The sequence below is a fragment of the Passer domesticus genome, chromosome 7 (genome assembly GCF_036417665.1).
Source record: "Passer domesticus isolate bPasDom1 chromosome 7, bPasDom1.hap1, whole genome shotgun sequence".
Taxonomy (NCBI): domain Eukaryota; kingdom Metazoa; phylum Chordata; class Aves; order Passeriformes; family Passeridae; genus Passer; species Passer domesticus.
In genome coordinates this window covers 1,584,900-1,600,000 of record NC_087480.1, presented here as the reverse complement: position 1 = coordinate 1,600,000, position 15,101 = coordinate 1,584,900, and the positions used below count along the sequence as shown (strand labels likewise).

General features: G+C 42.6%; 1 long non-coding RNA gene across 2 annotated transcripts; it reads left to right on the top strand.

Moving 5' to 3' along the window:
• Positions 1-672: 672 nt before the first annotated feature.
• Positions 673-14,901, top strand: LOC135304076 (uncharacterized). 2 transcript variants are annotated; one of them, XR_010365505.1, is made up of 5 exons: positions 673-823; positions 9,703-9,955; positions 10,323-10,438; positions 11,497-11,552; positions 14,614-14,901. It is a non-coding gene; the product is annotated as an uncharacterized LOC135304076 (long non-coding RNA). The 2 variants fall into 2 exon arrangements; XR_010365504.1 differs by having other exon boundaries at positions 9,703-10,438.
• Positions 14,902-15,101: the final 200 nt, after the last annotated feature.

Sequence of the window (15,101 nt, the reverse complement as noted above, 5' to 3'; positions counted from 1 at the left end):
CCTGGAGGGCAACAAAAATGCATCTGCTGGACACCAGCTCTGTGTCTTGGTCTGGTTAGACTTGGAAAATTTTGGCCTTTCAATAAAGCCTATTTATGCAAATTATTAAGATATCTGATAGAAAAGTTATGCCAGGTTTAATTGCAGTATTGCAAACTGCTAGGGTTATTCAGGACTGAGGTTTTTGCTGTTGCTCACTAATTTCCCCTATTGGCTTTAGCTGGAGCCAGAGTGATGAACACTTGCAGTGAGGAGAGGTGCATTGATCAGGGAGGTGGGAACTGAGGGAGATGAGCAGGGGAAGCCTTTAATGTGAATTCTTCTGTAAAGCAAAACTATATTTCCATGTGTAGTTCCTTGTATAATCAAGGAAGCAAATTATATAAACCAGATCTTTGATCATGAAGATGTTTTCCATGCAAAGTGTGCTGCTTTTCCTGCATTAATAACCTGTTTGCTCCTAATGAAGGCAGAGCCTGCAATTTTTGTTACAATCCAGTACCAACACAGTCATCATTTTCTTTCATTTTGATTTTCATCAGATTTCTTTCATGGGGGATCAGTTGCAGGTGCCTGAGTCTGGAAAGGAGCAGGTGTGAAAGATCAGGTACAATCTGATGGCTGATTTAAACCAAAAGGTTTCTGTTGAACCTTAGACTTTTTCCACCTGTGAAGCCAATTTTCCTTCTGTGTGTTTTGTCTCAGATGGTCTGTGTCTCTCCACACCATTCCAGGGGCTGCTCTTTGCAGAGCAGAAAATTGGAATTCTCGGTGAACATCTGCATTTTCCAGCTGGGGAAGCAAGGAATGTCCAACAGAACAGGTGGGAGCATTTTCTAAAGACACAATGTGCCAGGCTTTATGGGGAAGTCCTTACTGCCCACCTAGGTGAGGAAAACCCTAAGGTAAATTCTTCCAAGGCAAAGCCCTGAGGCTTTCCCTGAGGAGGGAAGGATTCAGAGGATCCCACAACACAAAATTCAGCAAATTAAGCAGGTCGAGGAGATCCTCCCAGTTTTCCTGGCAGCAGCCACTTCACTCCTGCAGGCAGGATTCACCCCTGTGGGCCAGGCTGTGCTGTAAGAACACCCTGCACTTGTCTCTGCTCCTTGGGAAATGGCTTTTAGCTGAGCAAGGCTCCCACTGCTGGGCTCTCCTCCTGTGCTGCTCTCCCCATGGGCTCTTCTGCAATGTGTTTTTCTCTTCCCCACTCTCCAGAATCGTTTGGGGACTGTGAGCTGGTTCCAGTGGGGACAAACAGTTTCAGGGACATCTCTTGAGGAGGCAGCATTGACCAAGGCATGGACTGGCAGAAGTCTCATTGGTTTATTGATGCAGCATGCTGGGAAAGGGACTATTGAGCCCTGAATGTGAGGATTTTTCCTTACTTCAGAGTAAATATGTCTAGGGGGAAGAGGGGACCTGTGCTGCTCTGTCAGGAAGCAGATGGACTGCATCCCTGCCTGGTGCAAGGGTGAGGGAAGCAGAGGTTTGTGTTTTGCTTGTCCTGGCAAAATGCAAAATAAAATGTAAATGCATCAGTCTGTACCCGCCCAGCAGCCTGTGATGGCAATAATTGTCTTGGCCCCAATTCATTTTAACAGTGGTGGAATTAAAATCCAATCTGTTGACTATTGGTTTCCTCTCCCCCAGAGGAGGCAGCCCCCTGCCAGAAAACCTTCTGAGAAATGAGGAAATGAATCTCATTCTGCAGGTGGCAGAGTTAAATTTATCTAAATCCATCTCTGGGCTCACACCTAAAGCTGGGCCCAGCCTTCCTGCAAGACAACAGCACAAACACCCAGCTCAGAGGCTGATTAAAAACTTTCCATGGAGCTGGGAGCTGGATGCAATTTAGAATATGAGTTGCTATACTGAGCTGCTGAAAACTGTAAACAGTATTTGCATTTTGTTATGAATGTTTTGCATAACTTTAAGGATGTTTTCTTTATCCCCAAGTGGGTCTGTTTTGAGCCCATAATGTACTGTGAAGTTCCAGGAACAGAAAAATGTGTTGAGCTCAAACCGGCCGGTATCACAGCAGACGTAAGAGTGTTCAAGCAAAGAGTGTTTTGCATCAAAAATGTCTTTATATTTGCATTTTTGATGCAAAAAGCTACCTAATCGGCACTGCAAATGGAGCCCGTAACTGAGGCAGTGCAGAATTCTATGAAATTGAAAAGTTGTGTGTAATTTCTGAAAAACAAAGTCTATTTTGCACAGCTCTAACTATAGCTAATATTTAAGCCAATTTAATCATCAGTGAACTAACATGGCAGGAGCACTCCAAGCTTCTTTATCACTGTAAGTTTCTCGTGTCCCTAGCTCTGTGCAGTGTGCTTTTTTTTAAACATTTTTTAATTAAACTTTATCCTATTTAACTGCTTGAAAAAGAAAAAAAGTTCAGAAAGATTGAGATCTGAATTTTAAACATCCTCATTTTAGGTGTGTTGGTTTCAGTTCTCAGCTTTAAGGGAGCTGCACTGGGGGAATCTCAGCACAAGATTCCTCTGGAAAGCCAAAGTTGAACATTTTCATCCCAGTCACAGGAAAGTGCCTGTTGTGGAGCTGGCTTTGGGACTGCACTCTGAGATCACTGCCCCAAGCTCAATGAGAATTCCTGAACTTTATTCCCAAAATCCTGGCTTTTGAAAGCATTATTTTATCCAGAATGAGTCCTGATCTCTGGTATTTGGGATCACAATGAACTGATCCTCTGAGATGGGTTCTACCTGGAAAAGGGAGCGGCCTCATCCCAAAGCACCTTTTCATCCAGTGCACTGTTACTGCCATCTGTTAATTCCTATGCAATAATGAGAATATCATGTCATTTCTGTCTCATGCAATCCTTCTTGCTCGTGCTGATTGGTTTTTATTTTAGTGAGTGAGTGTCTCCACTATCCAAATTCCACCACACCTTCAGTCTGACTGGACAATGCAAACTGAACAGTGATTTTTATCCCAGTGCCAAGCTCATCCCCCTGAGCTGGGGAGGTGGAATAGGGGTGGGGAACCTGGCCAGGACTCCTCATGCAGGAGGGGGATTGCCATTTGTCTCACTGGCTGACACAAAGGACTTTTTGCTTGGTCTCAGAAAAAAAAGGAAAAAAAAAATAATTTTTTTAAACTGTGTTTATAACAAACCCTGAATTTCAATCTAGGATTAGAGGAAATATGTGATTTTAAGTCAATAGTGTGGTTGGTATTTTTTATTTTTTGCATTGACATTATTAAATTAAAAGGAGATCCTTCTTTCACAAAGTGAGGGAGAGCTACTTGTTCCTTCTATAAGCAGAATTTCTCGTGTCAAAGGCTTGAGATATTGTGTAAACACTGTAACTGTGTTAATGCATTTTGAATTCTGGGCTGTGATTGCAGCTTTTCTAGACAATGTCCTTAGCCTGAGCAGGGAATCTCAGTCAAATGTCAGGATCTTGTCTGTAAGGTATTTCCACTCTTAAGTGCAGTGCAGAATGTCACTGTCATTCCAATTAGTGCAGCTGATTGGTATTAAATGTGTTTTATTTGACGTACTGCAATATTTTGCTTCAAGCCAGACATTTTGTACACCATACAGAAACACCACATAATAACAACAGACATTAAAGCTGGTGGCAGACAGGACCTCTAAGAATTGTCAAAGAAATCAACTTTCGAATTTTTGCAGTGTTTCAGCCCTGTTTGCTGCAGCAATACTGACAGATATTTTAGGACAACACAGAGATAGAAACCACAGCATTCACACTCATGTGTTCCTGGGCAGCAATGTTCATTTACTTTGCCAGGTAACACATTGTACAATGACAAATGAGTGAAGTGTTAAAAATCATTCACTGCCTAGGAAATTGAGGTGATGAAATTTAAAGTAAGATTCTTAATGTTAGTCCCCCTCTTCTCAAGTGGATTCTGAATTGGGCTTGTAAGGCTTTGGAGTCCCAAGGGTGGAGCAGGGCTCCTTCCCTGCAGGGATTTTCAGTTTGAATTTGTCCTGGGGTCACAGAACATTCTGGGTTGGAAGGGACCCCAGAGATCATCAAGGGCAGCTCCTGAGGCTCCAGGGGCACCCCAGGGATCCCTGAGAGGATCGTTCAGTGCTGCCAGGGAACCTTTGTGAAGTGTCAGTGCCTGGGCTGGGAGGGGATTCCTCTGTTGAGGGTGCAGGGACAGAGCCCTGAGGTCTGCACGGGTGATGTGTGATCTTTACCTGATCCTCACCCTCTCCTTTCTGCCAAGCACGGTCTCCACCCCTCTGTCTGTGCTGGGCAAATCCTCAGCACTCAAATGTGCTCCAGGGGAAAATATTCAGGGCAGAATTAGAGAGCCCAGGGGTTTGCAGCGACACCTTTGCAGTTTTGCAGGAGATGTTAAAGAGTGAACAGGCTGGAGACTGAGCTGCTCTGCTGTCTGCCACCACTGGCCATGCAAATTAAACAAAAGGTGTGCTGGCAAGGCACTGGGGAAGGAATGGCAGGAGAGGAGGGACCCTCCATCAACACTGCCTGTTTTTATATAAATAAACCTTCCTATGTCGGCCTGTCAGTCACACATCCTCGCATCACAAACATTTATCTATGCCTAACTTAACATTTTGCCTTGCTACAGTGCACTTGTATTGAAAAACAGGGCTCAGCTCACCCACCTGATGTTGGTGGGTGCAGCAACAGCAGCAGAGAACAGTTCTGAGCCAAAGGAGCTCCTCACACAAGTAAACACAGCTTTTCCTCCCACATTAACCCAGCGGTGGAATTGCACTGCTAATGGGACAACTGTCAGATTTCCATCTGCATGGCAGATTCCTTGGACTCCCTTTCAAAAGGAGGGAAACTCACAAAAAAATCTCACAAACCTGGGTCCATTTCATTGCAGGGAGGCAGCAAGCTTCAGGAGTTCCTTGGTAACAGAAAATGTCCTGGAGTAGAATGATAGCAAACAGCTTGAGGGATGTGAGAGAAGGAGGGTATTACATACTGAGAATATTTATATAGATGTATTTGTAAAAATAATCCCGGAAAAAATACTCTTCTATGTCTTGAATGTCACAAGAGGAAATTTTCAGAGGCTACATTGCAATCTCTTTAAATGATTCCTGGTATATTATTTATTACACTGACATTTGGGGAATTATTATTTTTGTTTTTGCTTGTTGTGGCTTTCAAAACATGATGGTACTATCCACATTTTCAATCAATAACATGACATTCTCAGGCATCATTTCTCTGGGATCCAGTGATGGCCAGAATTTCAACCATCATCCTGAAATATCAACACAGGGCTGCTCAGCCAAGTGAGGCCTCACTTCCCTTTTCTCAAATGTCCAAACCAAGCTACACAAAACAGACTGGGCTTTAGGAGACTTGGCTCAAATCAGGACCCAGAAAAGGTTCTCATAGTTCAAAATTAGTTTTAATAAATTCCTGAAAAGAACAGAAGGTCTTACAAGCTGCAGAGCTTTTTTCTCCCCATGAAAATGTACAGCTACTACCACCACTGCATTTATCTGTGACTAACTGCTGCTAACAACTAAAATTAACTAGAAAATTGAAAGGGGGATGGAACATTCTCAGTCTGGAAGGACAGTACAGACCTGAAACGATTCCTAGGCTCTTTTAAGTGCACAGAAGAGGCTTTTCCATGCAGACACTGAGCCCTGGCCTGTGTGAGCCTTGCTCTCAGGCACGGCTGAGCGTGCAGCAGAGGCAGCAGCCAGCCGTGCTCCGAGAGCAGCCAGGAGCTGGGCTGTGCTCCTGGTGCTCGCAGAGGTTTTTGTTTGCACTCCATCTCACCAGGGTGAGGTTGGTCAGAGGCCAGGGGAGGGCAGGAGCCGGGGAGCACTGGGGGATGTTTGCACAATGTGCTGTAGCTGCTGCTACAAGAGAAATATGAAATTGTTTAATGGTGCCAGGAGACTCCAGTGAAAGTGAGGAATCCAAGGCAAACGAGGAATCATCCCTCTGGGAGAAGCAAGAGTTCCCTGCCCAGTGGAACCCAGCAATATGAGGGTCATGGTTTGCTGGTCCCTCCAACCTTGAGGGGCATGAACTGGAAGAACCAGCAGGAGCTCAGGGAGATTCAAGCAAACAAAACCCTTCCTCATGCAGCTGCTCCACAGCTTCCAATGGAAGTGATATGTGGATGGAGCAGAGCTGCAGCAGGAGCTGCTGTAATAGGGGCAATATATCCTGCAGATAAACCCAACAAAACATCCTACAGGAGGCTTGCGTGGTCCTCTGGGGTTTTATGCTATAGCTTTATGGACTTTTCAAATGAATATGTATTAAATCTAGCATATTAAATATATGTCTAATTACTTGTATTTTTAGTGGCTGCTGACAGAATTTATCTCAGCAGCTCTATTTACTCATGTATGAGAGAAGAGACTCTATTACCCACTGCTTGCAAAGCCTACATCTGTTTTTGTTCCATTCTGCTGCTACGTAGCTTTAGCACGGCGAGCAGGAGTTCCTTCATTCTGTCAGAACACATCATCATCCCAGGTTAATTCAGAACTTCCCTTCTTTCTCCCAGCATTACCCTTTTACATCCATTGCTTCCTTTGTTTTGGGTCACTGGGCCAGGCTTTCTGTCTTGTTATCAGAGTTTCACAGTTCACAGTCTGAAACCCCTCCAGTTCTTAACAGATGTTGCAGGCAGGAGATGTTTAACCACTGCTGCTGCACAGGTAAACAGAGCTGCCGTGGCAGGAGGTGAACAATTGCATGCCCAAACAGAAATGACACAGTGGGATGTTTTACTAAGGCTCATCTGACAATTATCTGAGGTTTAGGAAATCTACAGTGTCCCTTTCCATTGTTTGCCTGCAGTTGTCCCTGGGATTTCAGTCCCACAGCCTTTGGAGGCTCTGAGCAGACGCACCAAGTAACTAATATTGCTCTAAATACTGCACTGGGCAGAGCTGTGCATCAGGCCCTTCTGTTCCTCAGTCTGCACAGAATTATGGTGACAATAAAGTCCTGACCTTTTGGTCTAATACAGACTTTTTCCAATTGGGATATCAACCACATTAGTCAGTAGAAAATGATGAAGAGGAGTGTGTATATTAAAACTTAAATTCCTTGTGAGTTTAGGAGCCTAATCCTGGTTTGAGGTTTTATATCTCTGATCAGAATCTTGGATCTGAATTGCTGTGTCATATGTCTCAATAATCATCACTATTTTCTCTTAATACACATCTAAAGAAATATGTATTTCTGCTTCCTGCTATCTCCTTTCATATAACTTGTGGCCCTATCATTTTCTCAGGCTGGGAAAATAATCTTCCCAGAAGCAGAAGGTAGCATTATCCTGGCTCTGTGTTAGCATTCCTCAGAGTACTCCAGGCTCATGCTCATGTTTCCCACTCCATGGAATATATTTATTCAACACCTTTTCTTTTTTTTTTTTTTTTCCTTGCTGCAAAATGTACAGACAATCCTTTCAACTGCTGAACTGCTGTATTACAAGAGGCCCCAACCAACTGCTTTTACTCTGGCAAGCTGCTGTGCTTGCTGAGTTTCCTGCAGAGCATGATAATGCATGTAAAGCATGGCCAGGAAAAGCCCACTGGGAAGTGCTGCATCCCAGGGACACGCAGCAGAGTGGGTTTGGATGTGATGCCTGTGCTGAGCCTCTCAGCCCAGAAAGAGGCAGCCTTGAGTGGGAGTTCCTTGTGAGCATGAGGAAATGCAGAATTTTACACGCTGCAGACAGCCCAGTGAGCACCAGTGGTTTTGAAGATAGATAAAATAAAAGTTTGAATTTTAAGTGTATGAACTAAGACAGATTTTGTTTCTGCTGGTGATGCTGTTACAGTCAGAGAAAACAAAGCTGATGGCACTGGGGCAATGCTGTCTGCTCTATAAATAGTCTGGAAGTGTTCAAGGCCAGGCTGGATGGGGATTTAAGAAGCCTGGAGCAGTGAAAGGTGGCTGTGTCCATGAAAGGGGGTTGGATTAGGGGATCTTTAAGGTCCCTGCCAGCCCCACCCTTTCACGATTCCAGGAATTTCAAACTCTTGTGCATCTAATCTGGCACCCTTCACATTTTTCATCTATGGGGAAAATGTGACATTTAACTACATTTCTTGAAGCTGAGCTTGGTATCCTCTTTCCCTGATTTTTGTCATAGCATCTCTAGAAAAAGAATGGAGGAAAAAGAAGAATTTTCCATTTGTCCTGAGTGCTCTGAGTAAAGGAGAGCAGCCACAGCAGGGCCATGCTTTGCTCACCGTCCATTCTCCAGTCCTGTGTGTATTGTCTCACTAAATCTTTAAGGCAAAACTTCATATGCTTATCTGCTTGATTAAGTATCCACTACCTTCTTTCATCCTCATCATTAAACTGACAGTAATTACACCAAATTGAATGCATGACCTCTGAGTGTTTGCCCCAGTAAGTTACCAGACAAGGACTGCTTATGCTTTAATCCACTTCCATCAAAGTTACAAAGATTTAGTTCTCCCAGTACAGAGACAGTGATTCCCATCAGAAAAAGGTGCAGATAATTGCCATTTATTACCTGCAACACAAATCAGGTCTGAATCCTCTGTCTGTGCTGGCATGAAAAATAACCACTACTAAGTGGAGCAAAAGGTGGTGACCCACCAGCTAATGAAGTGTCAGAATGAAGCCAGCAAAAAGGAATGACTTTCAAAGTCAATTAAATGGACAAGAAAAAAATAAAATGGTAAATATTTTATATATTTTCAAAGATTAACACTAATTAGATTTCTTACTTTTTTTATTTGCTCTTGTTAATTCAGTCCTGCAGGACAGGATCACCTAAACCCAAACATTTTTGTGGGAAACTGCATCATGTTGAGAAAGCTTAAAAATGTAGGCAGCCCCTCACATTATTCAAATAGAGATCTCTTCTAGCTTGCCTGTGTCAGACTGCCAGTCTCAGACAGAGCTGCCTGTCTCTGATGCAGTCAGCCAGCCCTGCTCCTGTGCAGTCTGACAGGCTGGGGAGCTACTGCAGGAGATCCAGCTCTGCTTGTTTGTCTGCGAGGGAAGGAGTCACACCCTGTTTGTTTTTAGTACAACAAGCAGGAATAAATGTCACTCCAACCTCTTCTCAGGTAAATGGCTACGTCTGTATTTAACATTTTGACCTAGATGCAGTTGGCTCTAATCAATCACTAATTACTTTCAGTTTAAGCATACATGAGATGTAGTAAAGTGCTGTTCTTTCAAATATTTCTCTGATAGAGCAGCTTTTATTGGAATTATTCCACAAGAAGCTGCAGTGGCACAGGTCAGTGTCTAGGCTACTTTTCCAAGAAAACAAAAGAATTAAAGTTTATTAGCCTTATCTGGAAACTATTTCTATGAGCTGCTACAAAAGTTTTGTTTGCCGCATGACAATTTACTACTTTAGTTCCCAACTTGCATCAGTTGGCACATAATGAGATCAAGTGAGAGCTCAGCCTTAAGCTGTCTGTCTGTCAGCATATTATCTGTTCTGCCATGGAATAGGAGCTAGCAGAGCAGCTTGGATAAATCAGCTTTTGCAGTTGTCATTTCCTGCTATGTGGGGACTTTGTGGGAGAAATACATTGTCTAGATTAGGCATGGATTGATAGCTGTGCTCTCCAGGAATGATGAAGAAATATCAGAGATGATCATTATCCACAGAGGCAGCTTCTGCCAGCCACTCACTGCTTCACCTTCCATGGGAATAACTTTTTTCCATCTCCTTCCACAGAGCTGAGCTGGTGTGAGAAGCAGTGAAAAATTCCATCAGTGAGTGCCTTTGTACCAGGCTGAGCAGCTGCTGGAACAGAATCCCTGAGAGCTCTGCAGTGGCTGGACACAGCTCCCCACCAGCTTTAAGGCAACATCAGATTTCAATCAGCAGGACGTCGAAGGAAAGGGTAGGAGAAAAAAAGAAGAAGAAGAAAATTCAGTCTCTGGAGAGCAGAGTGAGGTGCTGAACGTGTCACGGGACTGGAGCAAAGGTTAGAACTGCAGTGTAAAATATTGTACAAATCTCAGCCCCAGTTTCAGTCCCACATCAGAGGAAGAGGAGGCTGCTGTCACTGAAATGGTGGCAGTGCCACAGAGTGGAGTGGGGACCTCTCCTATTCCTGGCTGGAGCCACCAGGGAGACCTGGCAGGAGCTGTGGGAGCCATGCTCTGTGGGCTCTCTGCTGAATTGGCACACCCTTCCTAATGCAACACTTCATTCCTTGTAGAAAAGACACAGAATAAAAGATCTATCAAAACGCATTTCTCTTAACTTTAAAGGTATTTCATATTGGCACTTTCTGGTTTGTCTTGATGTATCAGACCATCCATCAGATCTTGCAATGTCTCCCTTTCCAGCTGTCCTGCCTTTGAAGCTGATTGTCTGAAGAGATGGAATTTAAAACTTCTCTTGACCTCTTCGTGAAGGCAACAAAGACCAGTGATGGGTTTGTCTGCAGTGAAACCTGCTGATGGTGAGGATGCATCAGGTTACTAAGACTGTGTATATTTTATTATCCCAATAATTACATGGAAGTCTGCACCCACCTCTCCATATTCTGTTTTCACCTCTGGGACCCAGAAATGCTGGCTGGACACAGTCCCTGTCCTTTAGAGCACTGGCTCAGGTAAAAACGATTCTTACACACACAGCAGTGACTCCAGGACAAATCTGATTTCATAGCTGTCCATAAGAACCCTTTGATTTGAAAATGCTGTTTTTCCATATGAGCTAACTGAAGCATGAATATTTCCACCATGATAAAAGATGAATCAGCCTTCCCCAGGAGCATCTCCAGACCCAGTGCAGTCTGTCAATCCAGGGCTCTGCTAAGCTGAGCCTGCCACTCCTGCCAAAGTGTGATCTGGTTCTGAGATGTGGCATGTGGGCACTGAGATTAAACCTCCCAATTTATCACTTACAAATTAAGCTGGGATTGAGCATCAGAGGCATCAAAGTGTTTCTTGCCCGTATCACAAACTGAAGAGATTTTTAGAGACAAGGCACAAATATAAGAATCAAATCAAGCAAAAATTGTAAAGGAGTAACGCAAGCAATGAAATCAAATGCTGGAGGAGCTGAAACTTGAAGTGCAGGGATTTGATAGGAGCCCCTTTTATACTCGTGCAAGAATGAAATAAATGCTATCTGGCAGCATGTGTGCCAATGTGCTGAGAAAAACACACAAGGTGATCTCTAACTCAGGATGATAAGATTCCTGACCCCATTTCTTCAAATGCTTGTTGTTCACACTCCGGGAGCTATTGTTATTTTTGTAATGCAGATGTGAACCAGGTAAAAGTCTTACTTCAATTCATTGCTACATTTTCACTGCTCATCTGGGAGCACCCTGGAAAGCTGAACTCCCACCTGAAGGCCCCAATATCGCAGGTTGTTCTCCAGGTGTCAGGATTTAAATGCAGCCAAATGCTGTTGGCTTTAACACCAAGTAAATGGAAAGACTTCTGACCCCAGTTACACCTTCTTGCTGCTATTGGACTTGACAATATTCTTGTATTCTTCTCTTCACAGAATTCTTTCTGGCATCTCCACAGAAGCAGAGCCTGCCCTATACATTGCAGTTTGAGGTAGGATTTTTTGTTTGTTTACCTAATTCCCACTAAGCCTTTGAAAGGAAGGAAACATATGGATGCTATATATAGGAATTCTTTCCCTCCAAATAAAGTGCAGCTACCTGTGGACTAACAAAGCAGCTGCTTAAAGATCACACTAATTTTTGAACAAGGAACGCAAAACGTGACTTCAGGATCTCTGTGCAAGTCAGCAACATCTGTGTTTAATACAGCAATCAGGCAGTGCTTTGTTTCTGCAAAAGTGCAGGATTCACTTTAAACCTTGGGGATTCCAAACTAATCAAACTAAAGATCAAGCCAGGGACTGATGCTTTAAGGAGGGATGTAATTTTTTTAATAGAATGCCATTACAGCTGGGAAGAAGCAGTGAGACAGCCTCCCTTGTCATGGTGCTTTTTTTGCAAACCTGCACAAGTGACAAGGAAACGACGTTCAGGCTTTGCTGAGTGGACTCTTCAAGCAGTTTGGGGGGATTTGTCAAACTATTGCATTCACCTCTCTGGCAATCAGTAAGCTTGGGTGCTCCAAAGGATGAACTTTAGCAATGGCCACTTTTGCAAATTCAGCACTAAATAAATGTCAGCACGCAGCAAAAATGGATGTGGTTTATACAGGAATGGCAGGGATAGCATGTGCATGCTAATTATTTTAATTTTCATGCACTTGTGCTGCATTTTCTCATTTCCCACCCTACTGAAGATGGTCATAATGCCATCGTGGTGTAGATGAGAAAATGGACAAATAAAAAGAACAGTTAAATTATTCTTCAATTACAGAATCATGTTTATCAGTTCAGTAGCTGCTTTCATATTAAATGTTCTTTTTATTTGCTTGTTGTTAAACAACATTTAAATATTGTGAAAGATTATGAGTTGGGAAAAGCAGCACATTCTTTACACCCCTTCTATACTGCTAGAACATTATTGCAAATAAATCAGAGAATTCACTTTGCTGGCATTTGGTTTAAGGCTTTTTTCTTTCAATTAAAAGAAACATCTTAAGCGAGCTGCTTGCCACCTACAGAAGAGTTTGCAATATGTAAAGGTTACACTGAAAATAAATAAAACCTCAAATGCAAACTCATTCAGGCTGTGATATTTCTCCTCAGAGCATCCCAGCCCCTCGCTGTGCATTCCAACATACAGCCCAAAATGTGTTTATTTCCCTGCCTAGTGCTGGGGATCATTTCAAGCCCATTAGGTCAGACCTGGAGAGGGATTGTTCAGAGCTCTTGAAACTCCTAAGAAAAAAATTACTATTTTGGTCACACCAAGGCTTTTTCCTCTCCCCCTTCCCATCTGTTTTTAAAAGTCTGGATGCTCCCCTGTGCCTGTGGGAAGGTGCTGAGGGAGCTGCTCATCACCGCGTGGTGACGCAGAGGAACAAATGCCAGGGGAGAGCTCACTGTGCCCCAGCACAGGCAGGGACCCTGCTGCAGGCTTGGGGCTCCCCCTTCTCCGCTGGCTCCCAGGCCCAGCCTCACTTCAGGATGCAGTTTTCATCAAGAGAGTTCAGCACCAGCTTTATATTTAGCTTCCCTTGTAATAAATGACTCTGCTGCCTCTGAGATCTGCGGAAATAGGATTTTTTTTTAATGGGCAGGAAGGTGTGCTCCATGTTTTCTGGTGAGATTCCCAGAGTCTGAAATGCTGGAAAACGCAGTTTGAAATTTACCTTTTGTCTTAAAGATTACTAAGAGCAAACTTTCTTTTGAGCATGCATCAGCTGATATGGTTTAGGGGTTTTTTCATACATAACAGTGAAGCAGAATGTTTGGAGGCCATTCTTGAAACAGAAATAATGTTAAATAGTAACTATAGAAATGGCATCCAAAGAGGGGAACCTTGGGATGGAGTTATTTTTTAATTATATTTAAATAAAATTCATATTTGACTGGAATACAGTAGAATTCACAATTTCACAAATATATGGACACAACTTCAATCTTGTGCACAGAACTGTTCAAAACTTTTTCTAGAAAGACAAGTTCCTTTACAGAAAAAGCAATTCCCTGAAAACATTAATACTCATTTTTTTAACTAACCAAATCAAGCAAAAGCAAATGTTGTAGATATTTATATTTTTATTTGAATGTTGATAATGTTTAAATATTTGCTTTTCAGGAAGTATTTTGGTTCATCCACGTTTCTGTGTGCTTTTTTTATTGTTTTGTGATCTATTTGAATATTATTGAATTATCTCTTAAATATTAATATGGAAACCTTTTAATAGCTCCACATTGTTAAGATTTTGAGATTTCTCTCAGATTTCCATCTGTATTATTCAAAATGCAAAGCTGTTATTGAATTCCATTCTAACCCAAAGTAAATATTAACTGGAATTTTTCTATTTTGCCAATAAATTCAATTAACATGTGATATAACCTTGCTAGCATATTCAGAATTTAATTTTAATTTAAGCAACACAATACATTGCTCAATACCTTGAGCAATGGTATTGAGATTATTTTTTGTGCAATTTTTGGTTTCCTGGAGGTTGCTCACATATAAATCCAAGATACAAAATTCTAATAATCAGCGAACAAAACTGATTAAAATCATTTAGACACAATCTCTGCTGGTTGTCACAATTTGATTCAGTAAATACCAAACGCAAACCTAAAATTTCTTTAGGTTCTGACATCTTGTCATTACAAACTCGTCCCAGCTTGTGGTGGCGAGGCTCAGTTTGCTCACAGAATGCATTTTTGTGTTCTGATAATAAACTACTGCTCACTGGAAGGAATTGGAATCTTACAGAGGCGCATGAATTTGAACAGAAGGCAATTTCTATGCTGCTAAATGTGAAATCATAATGTTTTTGCTACATAAACCAAGCTTATTTCACAGCACAGAAAAAAATCAAGCAAAAACCATGATACACTGAGTCACTCAAGTGAATCAATTTTTAAGACAGCCTAAGGTGTTAATTTTAAAAATCTGCCTAAATATTTTCTGCGTAGAACTCGTTTTTATACTCAGCGTAAAAATGGCTGCTCTTCTCAGAGTGAAATTTTATTTTCTCTTAATTCCTGGGTTGTGGGGATGTTTTACAGCCAGTTCTGCAGCACACAAAGATGGGAAGAAAGGTGAGGACAGGAGAGCTTTGCTCAGGAAGTTCTGTCCAAGATGTGGCACCCAGTCTTGGAGGCGTCCAAGATGCATCACCCAACCTTCATTCAAGCAAACCCCCAGAGCTGCAGAGGGAGGAGGAATTGGCAGCTGGAAAAGCTGCCTGGAGGTCAGCAGCAAGGACTGGTAATTTTTTGCCCTCTCATCCACTGCTGGGACCTGTGCAGGAGGTTTTGCATGAGGAAAGTTCCCTCCCCTGGAGGAGATGGAAGGCGCGAACGGCAAAGCGCTGCAAGAGGGGAGCAGCACATCTCTGCAGAGGAGTCTGCTTGGAGAGCCATCATCAGAGAGCTCTCAGGGCCAGCTTTGTGGGGGAAAGAGAGAAAAAACAGCATTGAGAAAGAGAGAAAACCAGCATTGAAAAAGAGAGAAAAACCAGCATTGAAAAAGAGAGAAAACCAGTATTGAAAAA